Here is a 13,217-nt window from a genome sequence, read left to right on the forward strand (position 1 = left end):
GAATGAATTGATTATGAGAAACATCACTTTTCAAAACAAGCCAGCACACTCTCCTTTATAGAAATACCTGGCATATGGTCTAAACTTAAAGAATATTAGCAGTTATCAAGTGGTTATACCAAAGCCAAGGAACAATTATGGTTGTCCATAAAAATAGTACACTTGAGGAGTTCCTTGGTGGTGAAGTGGATAAGAATCTGTCTACCAATGCAGGGAACACAGCTTTAATCCCTGGTCCAGGAAGAGTCCACTTGCCGCGAAGCGACTAAGCCCATGTGTCACAACTACTGAGCCCATGAGCCACAACTACTGAAGCCTGCCTTCTCTATGATCCATGAACCACAACTAAGGAGCCCCTGTGCCACACTATTAAGCCCATGTGCCTGGAGCCTGTGCTCTGCAATGAGAGAAGCCGCAGCGGTGAGAAGCCCACACACCACAGCTAGGGAAAGCCTGCGTGCAACAACAAAAACCCAGCACAGCCCAAAACAAACAAATAATATATAAAATTTTAAAAAGTAGTGCATCTGAATCAGCCAAGTTAATTTTGTTGCAAGTAAGAGAAAACTCAACTCAGACAGGCATGTGCAACAATCAAATCTGCTGTCTCACATAGCAAGTCCAAAGTTAGCATGGGTTCTAGGTAGGAACATCAAGGCTCCAGTCCAGCCTGTGACAATCTTCCTGGCCCTGGTCTTGGACTGATGGAGAGGTGGCTGCAGTCACCTCTGTATCTCTATGTGTGTCTGTATCACTTACAGACACAACAAAGTCAACAGAGCAGGAAGGAGAGAATTGTCTCTCTGTGTAATGAGCCAGAAAGTGTTCCCAGAAGCAGGAGACTCTCTTGTGGCTCATTGGCCAAGACTAGATTACATGTATATTTTAACCCACTCAGTAGCAAGGAGAGTGACCTTAGTTTATGCTAATCATTGGGGTAAAATGGATTTTTGGAGTCAACTATTAGTATAGAACACATTTATTTATCTGTGAAGAGAGTCTACATGGAGATTAAGGAAAGGGAGTGTGTGTGTGTGTGTATGAATAAAGGGGCATGATCTCAGGCCTCAAACTACAATGAAATGAAAGGATAGCTCTCAAACACAGAAAAGGAAATCGAAGAGAAGTGTATCACAGCCAGGGATCCACAGAAAGATGTTGCTTGTTTCAAAAAGATGCCACGGGCATGCACATGTACGCAGACACTTTCACACTTCTCTCAGGGGTCACAGGTTTCTCTTTCAGAGGTACTAAAGAAACCTTATTCTCTGCTCCCTGTTTTAATGGGATCTATAGATCAGGACCACCACAGGCAAATGCACACAAGGTGGGTGCCCACACAGAGCAACATGACAGGCAATGGAGAGGCCTCTCCACCCTCCAGAATTCTCCCCTCAAAAACAAAGGAAATGAAATGCACAAAAACACAGAGAAATCAAACTAGCCATCTGCTTAGATGGACAAGGAAGCTAGCTAGCCATGAAATATGGAGAGAGTTTCTGTGCTGTCTCTCCAAGCCCCCGTGGTACCCCATTCTCAGCCCAAAGACATCAGTTCCACTACTGTATGCTGCTGCTGCTGCTGCGTAACTTTAGTCGTGTCCAACTCTGTGTGACCCCCATAGACGGCAGCCCACCAGGCTCCCCCATCCCTGGGATTCTCCAGGCAAGAACACTGGAGTGAGTTGCCATTTCCTTCTCCAATGCATGAAAGTGAAAAGTAAAAGTGAAGTCGCTCAGTCGTGTCCGACTCCTAGCGACCCCATGGACTGCAGCCTACCAGGCTCCTCGGTCCATGGGGTTTTTTAGGCAAAAGTACCGGAGTGGGGTGCCATTGCCTTCTCTGACCACTACTGTATAAAGCATGCCTACAGGTTTTTTCAAAAAGTAATGCTTTTTCTAGATTCCACATATATGCATTAATATATTTGTTTTTCTCTTTCTGACCTGCTTCACTCTGTATGACAGACACTAGGTCCATCCATGTCTCTACAAAAAACCTTATTTCATTTTTTTAGTGGCTGAGTCAATATTCCATTGTATGCATGCAGCACGTCTTCTTTGTCCATTCATCTGCCGTTGAACATTTAGGTTGTTTCCATGTCCTGCCTACTGTAAATAGTGTTGCAATGAACATTATGGAATCTAGAAAAATAGTACAGGTGAATATATTTCCAGGGCAGGAATGGAGATGCAGACTTAGAGAATGGACATTTGGACACAGGCAGGGAAGGGGAGGTTGGGATGACCTGGGACATTAGGATTGACATATACACACCGCCATGTATAAAATAGCAAGTGGGAACCTGCTGTAAAGCACAGGAAGCTCAACTTGGTGCTCTGTGATGACCTGTGATGATCTAGAAGGGTGGGATGGGTTGAGGGGGGAGGGAGGGAGTATATGTATACATATAGCCGATTCACTTCACTGTACAACAGAAACTAACACAACACTGAAAGCAATTATATTCCAATTAAAAAAGAAAAAAAAACACCGAAAAAGTAAATGTCTATGGGAATTAGACTACATTAAGCCACCAACACTCTGGCATTAATTGTTACATCACAGAAACTAAGTGTACCTGAAAACAAGCAAATTTCCTAGATGGATAGCATCTTTAAAAAGGGAGATACAACTGCTCTATCAGTTTGCTTAGATTTCCAGTAAGACAAGCATGTCTATGTAAAACACATGAGAAAATAATGTGATGATGAAATTCAAACGTGTGTCCTACTTGAACCAATATATGAGGAAGAAACCAGGAACTAAGCCTGTCAGGAGAGGGTCGGTGGCCCTCTAGGATCTCCTCTTTCCCTGGCTTGTCTTCCAAGGGGAATCCTGGGATTGTGTTCTTTACCCCACTTCCTGCTTATTGGTGAGAGACTGGCTGCTCTCCACACTACAATGGAAATTAATCAATATTCCCAAGAATCAACTATGACTTTGGGATCATTTTAGACCCTCCTAAGGGAGTGAGTGGGCTTTCCTGGTGGCTCAGTGGTAAGGAATCTGCCTGCCAATGCAGGAGACATGGGTACGATCCCTGGGTTGGAAAGATCCCTTGGAGAAGGAAATGGCAACCCACGACAGTATTCTTATGTGGTGCTAGAGGTAAAGAACCCACCCGCCAATGCAGGAGCCTCAAGAGATGAGGGTTCAATCCCTAGGTCAGGAAGATACCTTGAAGTAGGAAATGGCAGTCCACTCCAGTCTTCTTGCCTGGGAAATCCCATGGACAGAGGAACCTGGCAGGCTACAGTCTATGGGATTGCAAAAGAGTCAGGCATGACTTAGCCACTAAACAACAACAAGGGAATGAATAGGAATGTGAGAACTTTGTATCGGGATATTTAGCTCAGAAATGTTTGTACTTCATTGATGTCAAAAGGTTTTTTAATCATTCTGGAGCCCTTCTGGCTCTTGATCCTGTCTTTACTATTTGATAGCAAAGGTGTGTGTCCCCCAAAGATGTAAAGAGCCAGTGTAACAAGGAAGCTTTCCTTTGGGAATAGAAGTTCGTACTTTATGTTTAGGTCAGATCGATTCTTGATCTATTGTTGTTTTGTTTGCTTGATTCACTAACTTCCTAAGAGTAAGAAAGTATCTAACCTTTAGAAATTGTGAATCACTATATTGTACATCTGTAACATACAATATTGTACATCAATTATACTTCAATAATAAATAGATTAAAAATATCTAAAGTATAAGTTCTGGATGTTCTGATTCAGATTGCAAAGGAGAGGGGGTTACCGTTGATTGAACATCTACTACATGTCTTTCACAGAGAAGGCAATGGCACCCCACTCCAGTACTCTTGCTTGGAAAATCCCATGGACGGATGAGCCTGGTGGGCTGCAGTCCATAGGGTCGCTGAGGGTCGGGCACGACTGAGCAACTTCACTTTCACTTTTCACTTTCCTGCATTGGAGAAGGAAATGGCAACTCACTCCAGTGTTCTTGCCTGGAGAATCCCAGGGATGGGGGAGCCTGGTGGTCTGTCGTCTATGGGGTCGCATAGAGTCGGACACGACTGAAGTGACTTAGCAGTAACACATGTCTTTCATGCCTCAGTTTTGCCCACTTCTCTTGAAAGCAACCCTTTGCAATTCCGTTTTACTAGGATAAAATGATGAAGAGCTCTGGGTTCAAACCCAGGTACTGCACTCAAGCTGAACGACCTGGGCTCTCCTACAGAAGAAGATAGTAACCTACCTCATGAGATTGCTCTAAAAATTAAATCAGTTAAGGAATCTTCAACACTCTTGGTTCAAGTTTAGACTGTGCAATAATAAGAACTGAATAGAAATCTGCTCTTGTTTTATTGTTTTTCTTATTTTACCTATCAGAAAGTCGTATCTCAAAGAGATTATGTAACTTGTCATATTTGAGAGAGGTTATTTGCCTAAGGTCACTGCATTAATAAATCATGAGAGAGGAATTCGAACAATTTTTTCTAATTTCAGGTTTATCCATTTCTAGAGTCTGCATCTTTCACAAATAGTAAATTTTCCTGCTGAATCATCTATTTCACTGCTCTGTTCCACACAGGATAATAGGATGAAGCTCCCTAAAATTTGGAGAGTGGAATTTTTTTTTTTTTGTATCTTCCTTAGTGATCTGTACTTAAGGGCCCTAAGTGGATGTTGCCAAATGCTGAATGATGGAGAGTCCATGCCTAAAACCCCCTTAGGGGTCTTACTGACAAACTACAATTGACCCCCTGTATCCAAGGTTTCTGCATCCAGGGATTCAGCCAATTAAAGGAATGAAATAATTTTGGCGAAAAAAATTCCACCAAGTTCCAAAAAGCAAAACTTTGCCACACATTGCAATTATTTTTGCACTGAATTAGATATCCTAAGTAATCTAGAGGTGATTTGATGTACACAGGAGGATGTACATAGGTTATATGCAAATACTTCACCACTTTACAGAAGGGACTTGGGCATCCGTGGTGGTCCTGGAGCTTAATCCCCTTTGAATACTGAGAGATAACTGTATTTTGTTGCCATTCTCAGTGATGACCTGAAAATGTAATAAGATTGCTGTGATCTTTACTCACAGACCATCTCTATGTCTTTTAAGATATAAGTTAGCTAGGAAAAATTGTTTTGCTGAGTATGTTCTTCACATGGTAGAGAAAAGAACTGAAGTTTCAACAGAGATTTTGGAGTGAAATTCATTTCTTTAGCTCACCAGAATGTATAGATAGATAGATGAGACGGTCCCAACTGTGATTATGTGTTGCTTTTTTCATTAACAGTACTGGAATGTTTTTGTTTTCTGTCCAGGGTTTACTTTCTACATCAATTATATTATGAGAAGAAGTAGGTGTGAATTATAAAATACGCTGAGCAGGCACATGTTAGAGGATAATTTTGTTGAAATCTTTTTTCTTGGAGCACACATAAAAAGACTAAGATTGTCAAAACCCTTCCTTTGGTAGGGGATCTCATCAGTCATTGTCCACATTGTCCCCATAGTGTTACATGTGGGAACTATTGAGTTAGGTGCTCTGACATGGTAGAATCAAACAAAAGCTGGAGAACCAGAACATGACCCTTGTCATCATGCTAATTTTATTGACTTGCAATATTCATTGTCTTTTCTATTTTCTGAGGTTTTATTACATATTTATAGGTTTATTTCCTTTTCTTCTTTCTAAAAATCAAGATATAATTGACACGGTAACATTCTATTTATTTTTGGTGTCCAATATGATGATTACTGTGAAATGATCATCACAGTATGTAGTTACAAATTTACAATTTTTTTTCTTGTGGTGGAACTTCTTTATGTTTTAAATTACAAATGGATATACCAGATGGATTTGGATTTATGACACAAGATCAAACTGAAAATGCCCAAATCAAACAATCAGCAAAGAGAAACTTGATATGGTTCAGCTGACCTATCAGACAAGCTTGCTCTTTGATACCAGGATTTTGAAGGCATTTCAATGCATTATATTATGGGTTGTAGCAAATATAATTGGCGATTTAACTTGAGTATTTAAGTCACCACAAAAGAGTTGACTTGAAATATTTAAATCACCCTGGAATATAAGAAGAAATGCATCAGATCAGATCAGTCACTCAGTCGTGTCCGACTCTTTGTGACCCCATGAATCACAGCACGCCAGGCCTACCCTGTCCATCACCAACTCCTGGAGTTCACTCAGACTCATGTCCATCGAGTCAGTGATGCAATCCAGCCATCTCATCCTCTGTCGTCCCCTTCTCCTCCTGCCCCCAATCCCTCCCAGTATCAGAGTCTTTGCCAATGAGTCAACTCTTCGCATGAGGTGGCCAAAGTACTGGAGTTTCAGCTTTAGCATCATTCCTTCCAAAGAAATCCCAGGGCTGATCTCCTTCAGAATGGACTGGTTGGATCTCCTTGCAGTCCAAGGGACTCTCAAGAGTCTTCTCCAACACCACAGTTCAAGAGCATCAATTCTTCGGCGCTCAGCCTTCTTCACAGTCCAATATGCTATCTAGGTTGGTCATAACCTTCCTTCCAAGGAGTACGCGTCTTTTAATTTCATGGCTGCAGTCACCATCTGTCTTGATTTTGGAGCCCAGAAAAATAAAGTCTGACACTGTTTCCCCTGTTTCCCCATCTATTTCCCATGAAGTGGTGGGACCGGATGCCATGATCTTCGTTTTCTGAATGTTGAGTTTCCCTATATGTAAAGTTTTACCCCAAGTGGGAAAAAAAGACTCCCAAACAAAGTCTGGATTCTATTTAACAATAAGCAGGCTGATATTTTTTGGGAGAGAAGTGTACTGATGTTTCCCATAGAATATGAACTGCATTAGAAAAGAAGCTTTGGTGGATGGAATAAGTGGACAGATAAGTGATAATATAAATATCCTTGATAATCATGGCAACCCACTCCAGTATTTTTGCCTAGAGAATCCCCATGGACAGAGAAGCCTGACGGGCTACAGTCCATGAGGCCACAAAGAGCTTGGACATGACTGAGCAACTAAGCACAGCACAGGGAAATGTTAATTGTACGATCCAGGCCATGGTTGGATAGGTATTCATGGCATATTTCTTTCAACCTTAGGTAGATTTAAAATTTTTCAATAAAATGTTAGAAAAAATATGAATGTGTGGATTAAATTACTTATTTTGTTGTTCAGTTGCTAAGTCGTGTCCAACTCTGCGACTCCATGGACTGCAACACACCAATCTCCCTTGTCTATTGCTACGTCCGGAACTTGCTCAAATTCATGTCCATTGAGTCAGTGATTCTATCTAACCATCTCATCCTCTGCTGCCCCCTTCTCCTTTTTCTTCAATCATTCCCAGCATCAGGATCTTTTTCAGTGAGTTGGTTCTCTGCATCAGGTGGCCAAAGTATTGGAGCTTCAGCTTCAGCATCAGTCCATGCAATGAATATTCAGGACTGATTTCCCTTAGGATTGTTGGTTTGAGCTCCTTGCAGTCCAAGGGACTCTCGAGTCTTCTTTAGCACCACAATTCAAAAGCATCAATTCTCCCATGCTCAGCCTTCTTTATGGTCCAACTCTCACATCCATACGTGACTACTGAAAAAAATTGCTTATAGTCAGATTTAATTGAAGAGTCCAAAAAATGTATGTGTTATAGGAAGTCTCACTGTAAGTGAACTTGATACATTAAAATGTAGAATTAATGGTATTGACTACAATTTATTGAGTGCTTAGTATGTACAAACTGCTTAATAAGTATTATCTAATTTTGTAGTTGTTCTTTAGTTGCTAAATCATGTCTGACTTTTTGCAACCCCATGCACTGTAGCCCACCATGGTCCTCTGTCCATGAAAATTTCCAGGCAAGAATACTGGAGTGGGTTGCCATTTCGTTCTCCAGTGGATCTTCCAGACCCAGGGATTCTGAACCCGTCTCCTGCATTGCAGGCGGATTCTTTACTGCTGAGCCACCAGGAAGCCCATTATCTAATTTAATATAATACAATTACTATTTGAAGTACATATTATCATCCTTATTTCACAAGTTAGGATAAGATATAAAAAGGTTACATGACTTGCAGGAAAGTGTATATCCAGTAAGCTACACAGTTGAGAGGCAAACCACATAAGTCATTGCACTCCAGGAAAGGCAAATCTTTTATTATTAAAGTTAATTTATTTGGCTGCGTCAGATCTTAGTTGTGGCTTGTGGGATCTTCATTGCCATGAGTGAGATCTATTCCCCTGACCAGGGATTGAAGCTTGGCCCCCTGCTTTGGGGGTGTGAAATCTTAACCACTGGACCACCATGGAAGTCCCCAGGAAAAGGACATTTAAATTAGAGATGTTTAGAGATTATATTTTCCCATTCCTTGGTAAAAATGACACAAAGGGGATGTAGCACTAGAATCCCAGAATTTCTACTCTTTGATCAAGGTTTTTGCCACAAGTCATAATATCTCTCAAGGTACAGTTTTTTTGTTTTTGTTACAAAATGGATTCTCTATAGGATTCCTTTAAGTAACAGATTTCTATAATGTACTCCAACTATCATACAATGTAGCAGAATTTGATCTGTGTACTTTTTTCAGGTATTGTATATGTCATAAACAGCAGCACCAAGATGCTATGAACCGTATGTCCAAAAAATGTAAATTCCCTTGAAGTTTTGAATGCACTGAAATTGTGCATACTTCTCCGGTGGGAGAAACACACAAAATTCTAAAATAAAATATGTATTGCATCCATCCATTTGAATGAAAATGCTATCATTCTGATAACTATGGATTTTTTTTTCACAGTTTAATTCCAAATTCATGTCGTTGTGGGATTTTTTTTTTTTTTTAAGCAATGACTGATTTATGTAGTGCAAACCACCAAAAGGAAAAAAAAATGAATGTAGAAAAGGGAAGTTGAGCATCAAAAGACAAAGAGGGCATATTTATATCCTCTCCTCCACTTGTGTTCCCTCCAGCTTATGTCTTCAATTCTGCTCCCAAAATTCTGCCATGGGAGTGTGGCAGCACTGAGGAAATGAAGAGACCCACTAAAGCTTTCAGGTTTTAAGTTCTCAGCAAATGTTCATCTGCTCTAGTGCTATTGGTCAAGTGTTTGGCAGTTTGGAAATAAGAAATCCTGGGTTTAACCTCTGGGCCCACCACTCACTAGAGGAGTATAATGAAGCTCTTTATCTTCCAAGTCATTTTTCCGTCAGTCATAAAATAACTACTTACCTCACAGGATTATTGCTGGCATCAAAGGAAAATGTGTTTATACTTTGAAAAGTGAAAGTGTTAGTCGTTCAGTTGTGTCCAACTCTTTTCAATCCCATGGAGTGTAGCTCCCCAGGCTCCTGTGTCCAAGGGATTCTTTAGGTAAGAATACTGGAGTGGGTTGCCATGCCCTTCTGCAGAGGATTTCCCTGCCCCAGAGAGGGAACCCAGGTCTGCATTGCAGGCAGATTCTTTACCATCTGAGCCACCAGGAAAGCCCGCTTATACCTTGAAAGCAAAATGACAAAACCATAAAAACTAAGACCATGCAATGAACAGTTCTTAAATTTTGCCATTTGTTTTTGCCATTTTCTGTAAGGCATAATTATGTTTCCATTGTGTGATGAAACTAGGAACAAACTTTTGTGATTTCAGAACAAAGAAAACAGTTCTTTATGGGTGGCTTGCATAGCTGCACACATTCAAGTGAGACGCTGATATCCTCTGTTACGGACTATCTTTTCAAAGATTTTAGTATAGGTAACAGCCTTGAAAGACAGAAGTAGTGACTATCTCTGGAGCAAAGAACAGTCATGTTTATTGTCCTGTATAAAAGGTTTGGGTTTTCTAACCTCAGGGTCCTTTCTCTCATAACACAGTCCTCTGTGTGTGTAGTTATCCATCTGGGCCTGTTTGTGTCATCCTGTGAGAAATGGACCTTGGGGAGCAAATGCAGATTTTTTAGCTACTATCATTGCTGTATATAATAGAACAGAGCTCTTGTTTCTGACCCAGGAGTTTTGTGTCTTCTGTCAGTCTTCATGAAACTGTTGTTCAGTCACTAACTCATGTCTGACTCTTTACAATCCCATGGACTGTGGCATGCCAGATTCCTCTGTTTTCCACTGTCTCCTAGAGTTTGCTCAAACTCATATCCATTGAGTCAGAGATATTATCTAACCATCTCTTCCTCTGCCAACCCCTTCTCCTTTTGCCTTCAGTCTTTCCCAGCAACAGGGTCTTTTCCAATGAGTCAGTTCTTTGCATCAGGTGGACAAAGTGTTGGAGTTTCAGCTTCAGCATGAGTCCTGCCATTGAATATTCAGGGTTGATTTCCTTTAGGATTGACAGGCTTGATCCTTGTTGTCCAAGGGACTCTCAAGAGACTTCTCCAGCACCACAACTTGAAGGCATCAGTTCTTCCATGCTCAGCCTTATTTCCCTGGAGAAGGAAATGGCAACCCACTCCAGTATTCTTGCCTGGAAAATCCCACGGACAGAGGAGCCTCGTGGGCTACAGTTCATGAGTTTGCAAACAGTCGAACATGACTGAGCAACTGAGCACACCAGCCTTCTTTATGGTCCAAATCTCACATACATACATGACTACTGGAAAAACCATAGCTTTAACTATATGGACCTTTGTCAATGAAGTGGTATCTCTGCTTTTTAATACACTGTCTAGGTTTGCCATAGCTTTCCTCCAAGGAGCAAGCATCTTTTAATTTCATTACTGCAGTCACTGTCCTCAGTGATTTTGGAGCCCAAGAAAATAAAATCTGTCATTACTTCCACTTTCCCCCCTTCTATTTACCACGGAGGAGGGCATGACAACCCACTCCAGTATTCATGCCTGGAGAATCCTGTGGACAGAGGAACCTGGCAGGCTATAGTCCAAAGGGTTGAAAAGAGTCAGACACAACTGAAGCGACTTAGCAACAGCAGCAAATGGGACCAGATGCCATGACCTTAGTTTTTTAAGGCTGAGTTTCAAACTAGTTTTTTCACTCTCCTCTTTCAGCCTTATCAAGAGGTTCTGTTGTTCCTCTTCACTTTCTGTCATTAGAGTAGTATCATCTGCATTACTGAGGTTGTTGATATTTCTCACAGAAATCTTGATTCCAGCTTGGGATTCATCCAGCCTGACATTTTGCATGGTGTACTCTGCATAAAAATTAAATAAGCAGGTGACACTATACAGCCTTGACATACTCCTTTTCCAGTTTTGAACCAGTCCATTGTTCCATGTCTGGTTCTAACTGCTGTTTCTTGACTCACATACGATTACCTGAGGAGACAGGTAAGATGATCTAGTACTTCCATCTCTTTAAGAATTCTGCAGTTTGTTGAGACCTACATAGTCAAAGGCTTTAGCATAGTCAATGGAGCAGAAGTATATATTTTTCTGGAATTCCCTTCCTTTCTCCATGAGTCATCGAATGTTGACAATTTGATATATAATTCCTCTGCCTCTTCGAAGCATAGCTTATACATCTGGACGTTCTGGGTTCATGTACTGATGAAGCCTAGCTTGAAGGATTTTAAGTATAACCTTGCTAGCATGCAAAATGTGTGCAACTGTAAGGTAGTTTGAACATTCTTTGGCATTGCCCTTCTTTGAGACTGGAATGAAAACTGACCTTTTCCAGTCCTGTGACCTCTGCTGAGTTTTCCAAATTTGCTGACATATTGACTGCAGCACTTTAACAACATCATCTTTTAGGGTTTGAAATAGCTCAGCTGGAATTCCATCATGTCCACTAGCTTTGTTCCTATTAATAACAATGTTGCCTAAGGCCCACTTGACTTGGCAATCCAGGATGTTCCACTCTAGGTGAGTGACCATACCATCATGCTATTCAGGTCATTAAGACCTTTTTTGTATTATTCTTCTGTGTATTCTTGCCATCTCTTCTTAATCTCTTCTGCTTCTCTTAGGTCCTTACTGTTTCTGTCCTTTATCGTGCCCATCCTGGCATGAAATGTTTTCTTGATATCTCTAATTTTCTTGAAGAGATATCTAGTTTTCCCCATTCTATTGTTCTCCTCTATTGCTTTGCATTGTTCATTCAAGAAAGCCTTCTTATATCTCCTTGCTATTTTCTGGAACTCTGCAGTTAGTTGGATATATCTTTCCCCTTCTCCCTGCCTTTTACTTCTCTTCTTTCCTCAGTTATTCTTAAAGCCTCCTTAGACAGTCATTTTGCCTTCTTGCATTTCTTTTCTTTGGGGATCATTTTGGTCACTGCCTCCTGCACAGTGTTATTGATCTTAATCCGTAGTTCTTCCGGCACTCTGTCAATCAGATCTAATCCCTAAATCTATTCATCACCTCCACTGTATAATTATAAGGGATTTGTTTTGGGTCATTCCTGAATGACCTAGTGATTTTTCCCTACTTTCTTAATTTAAGCCTGAATTTTGCGATAAGGAGCTCCTGATCTGAGCCACAGTCAACTCCAGGTCTTGTTTTTGCTGACTTTAGAGCTTTTCCATCTTTGGCTGCTAAGAACATAATCAATATGATTTCAGCATTGACCATATGGTGATGTCCATGTGTAGAGCTCTTGGGTTGTTGGAAAAGCATGTTTGCTATGACCATCATGTTCTCTTGGCAAAACTCTGCTAGCCTATGGCAGGCTAATTTCTTTGTTGGCAAGAAATGTAAAATCTCAGACCCCTCACAGTTCTTGATAAGAAGTTGGGATGTATAACAGAGACAAAACTCTTTTGCCTCTCATGTCTTGAGACCAAGTTTACAAAATATATATCATCTTTTGGGGAGAATAGGAAGCATGTGGTAGGGATAAACACTAGGCTCTGTGGCCAGACTGTCTGGGTTCTAATCATGTCTAGGGCTCTTTTTAGTTTGAATTCCTCCAGAAACAAACTCTAAGATAAGGATATGAGAGAAAACAGTTTATTTGGGAGGTAATCCCAGAAATTACTGGTAGGAACTAAGGAAATAAAAAAAGGGGAGGGAAGACTGCCAATAAATGATGAATTTTTAAGTAAGTTATGACTATGGGTAACAAAAGTTTAATTCCACTCAGAAACTCTTAGTAGGCAATATAGAACATGTGTCTGAGGGGTGAGGGACCTGAGATATTTTATACCAAATCCCATTCATCATTGATTGAGGGCTCCTGGGAGGATGTTGGGACAGATTCTAAGTTTTTCTGGCCTGTCTCACATACAGCAAAACGTACACAGAGCGGCCTGCAGCAGGCCCTGGCAGTTGGAAGTATGGCCTGGGTGTGCA

The sequence above is a fragment of the Bos indicus x Bos taurus genome, chromosome 2 (assembly GCF_003369695.1).
Source record: "Bos indicus x Bos taurus breed Angus x Brahman F1 hybrid chromosome 2, Bos_hybrid_MaternalHap_v2.0, whole genome shotgun sequence".
Classification (NCBI taxonomy): domain Eukaryota; kingdom Metazoa; phylum Chordata; class Mammalia; order Artiodactyla; family Bovidae; genus Bos; species Bos indicus x Bos taurus.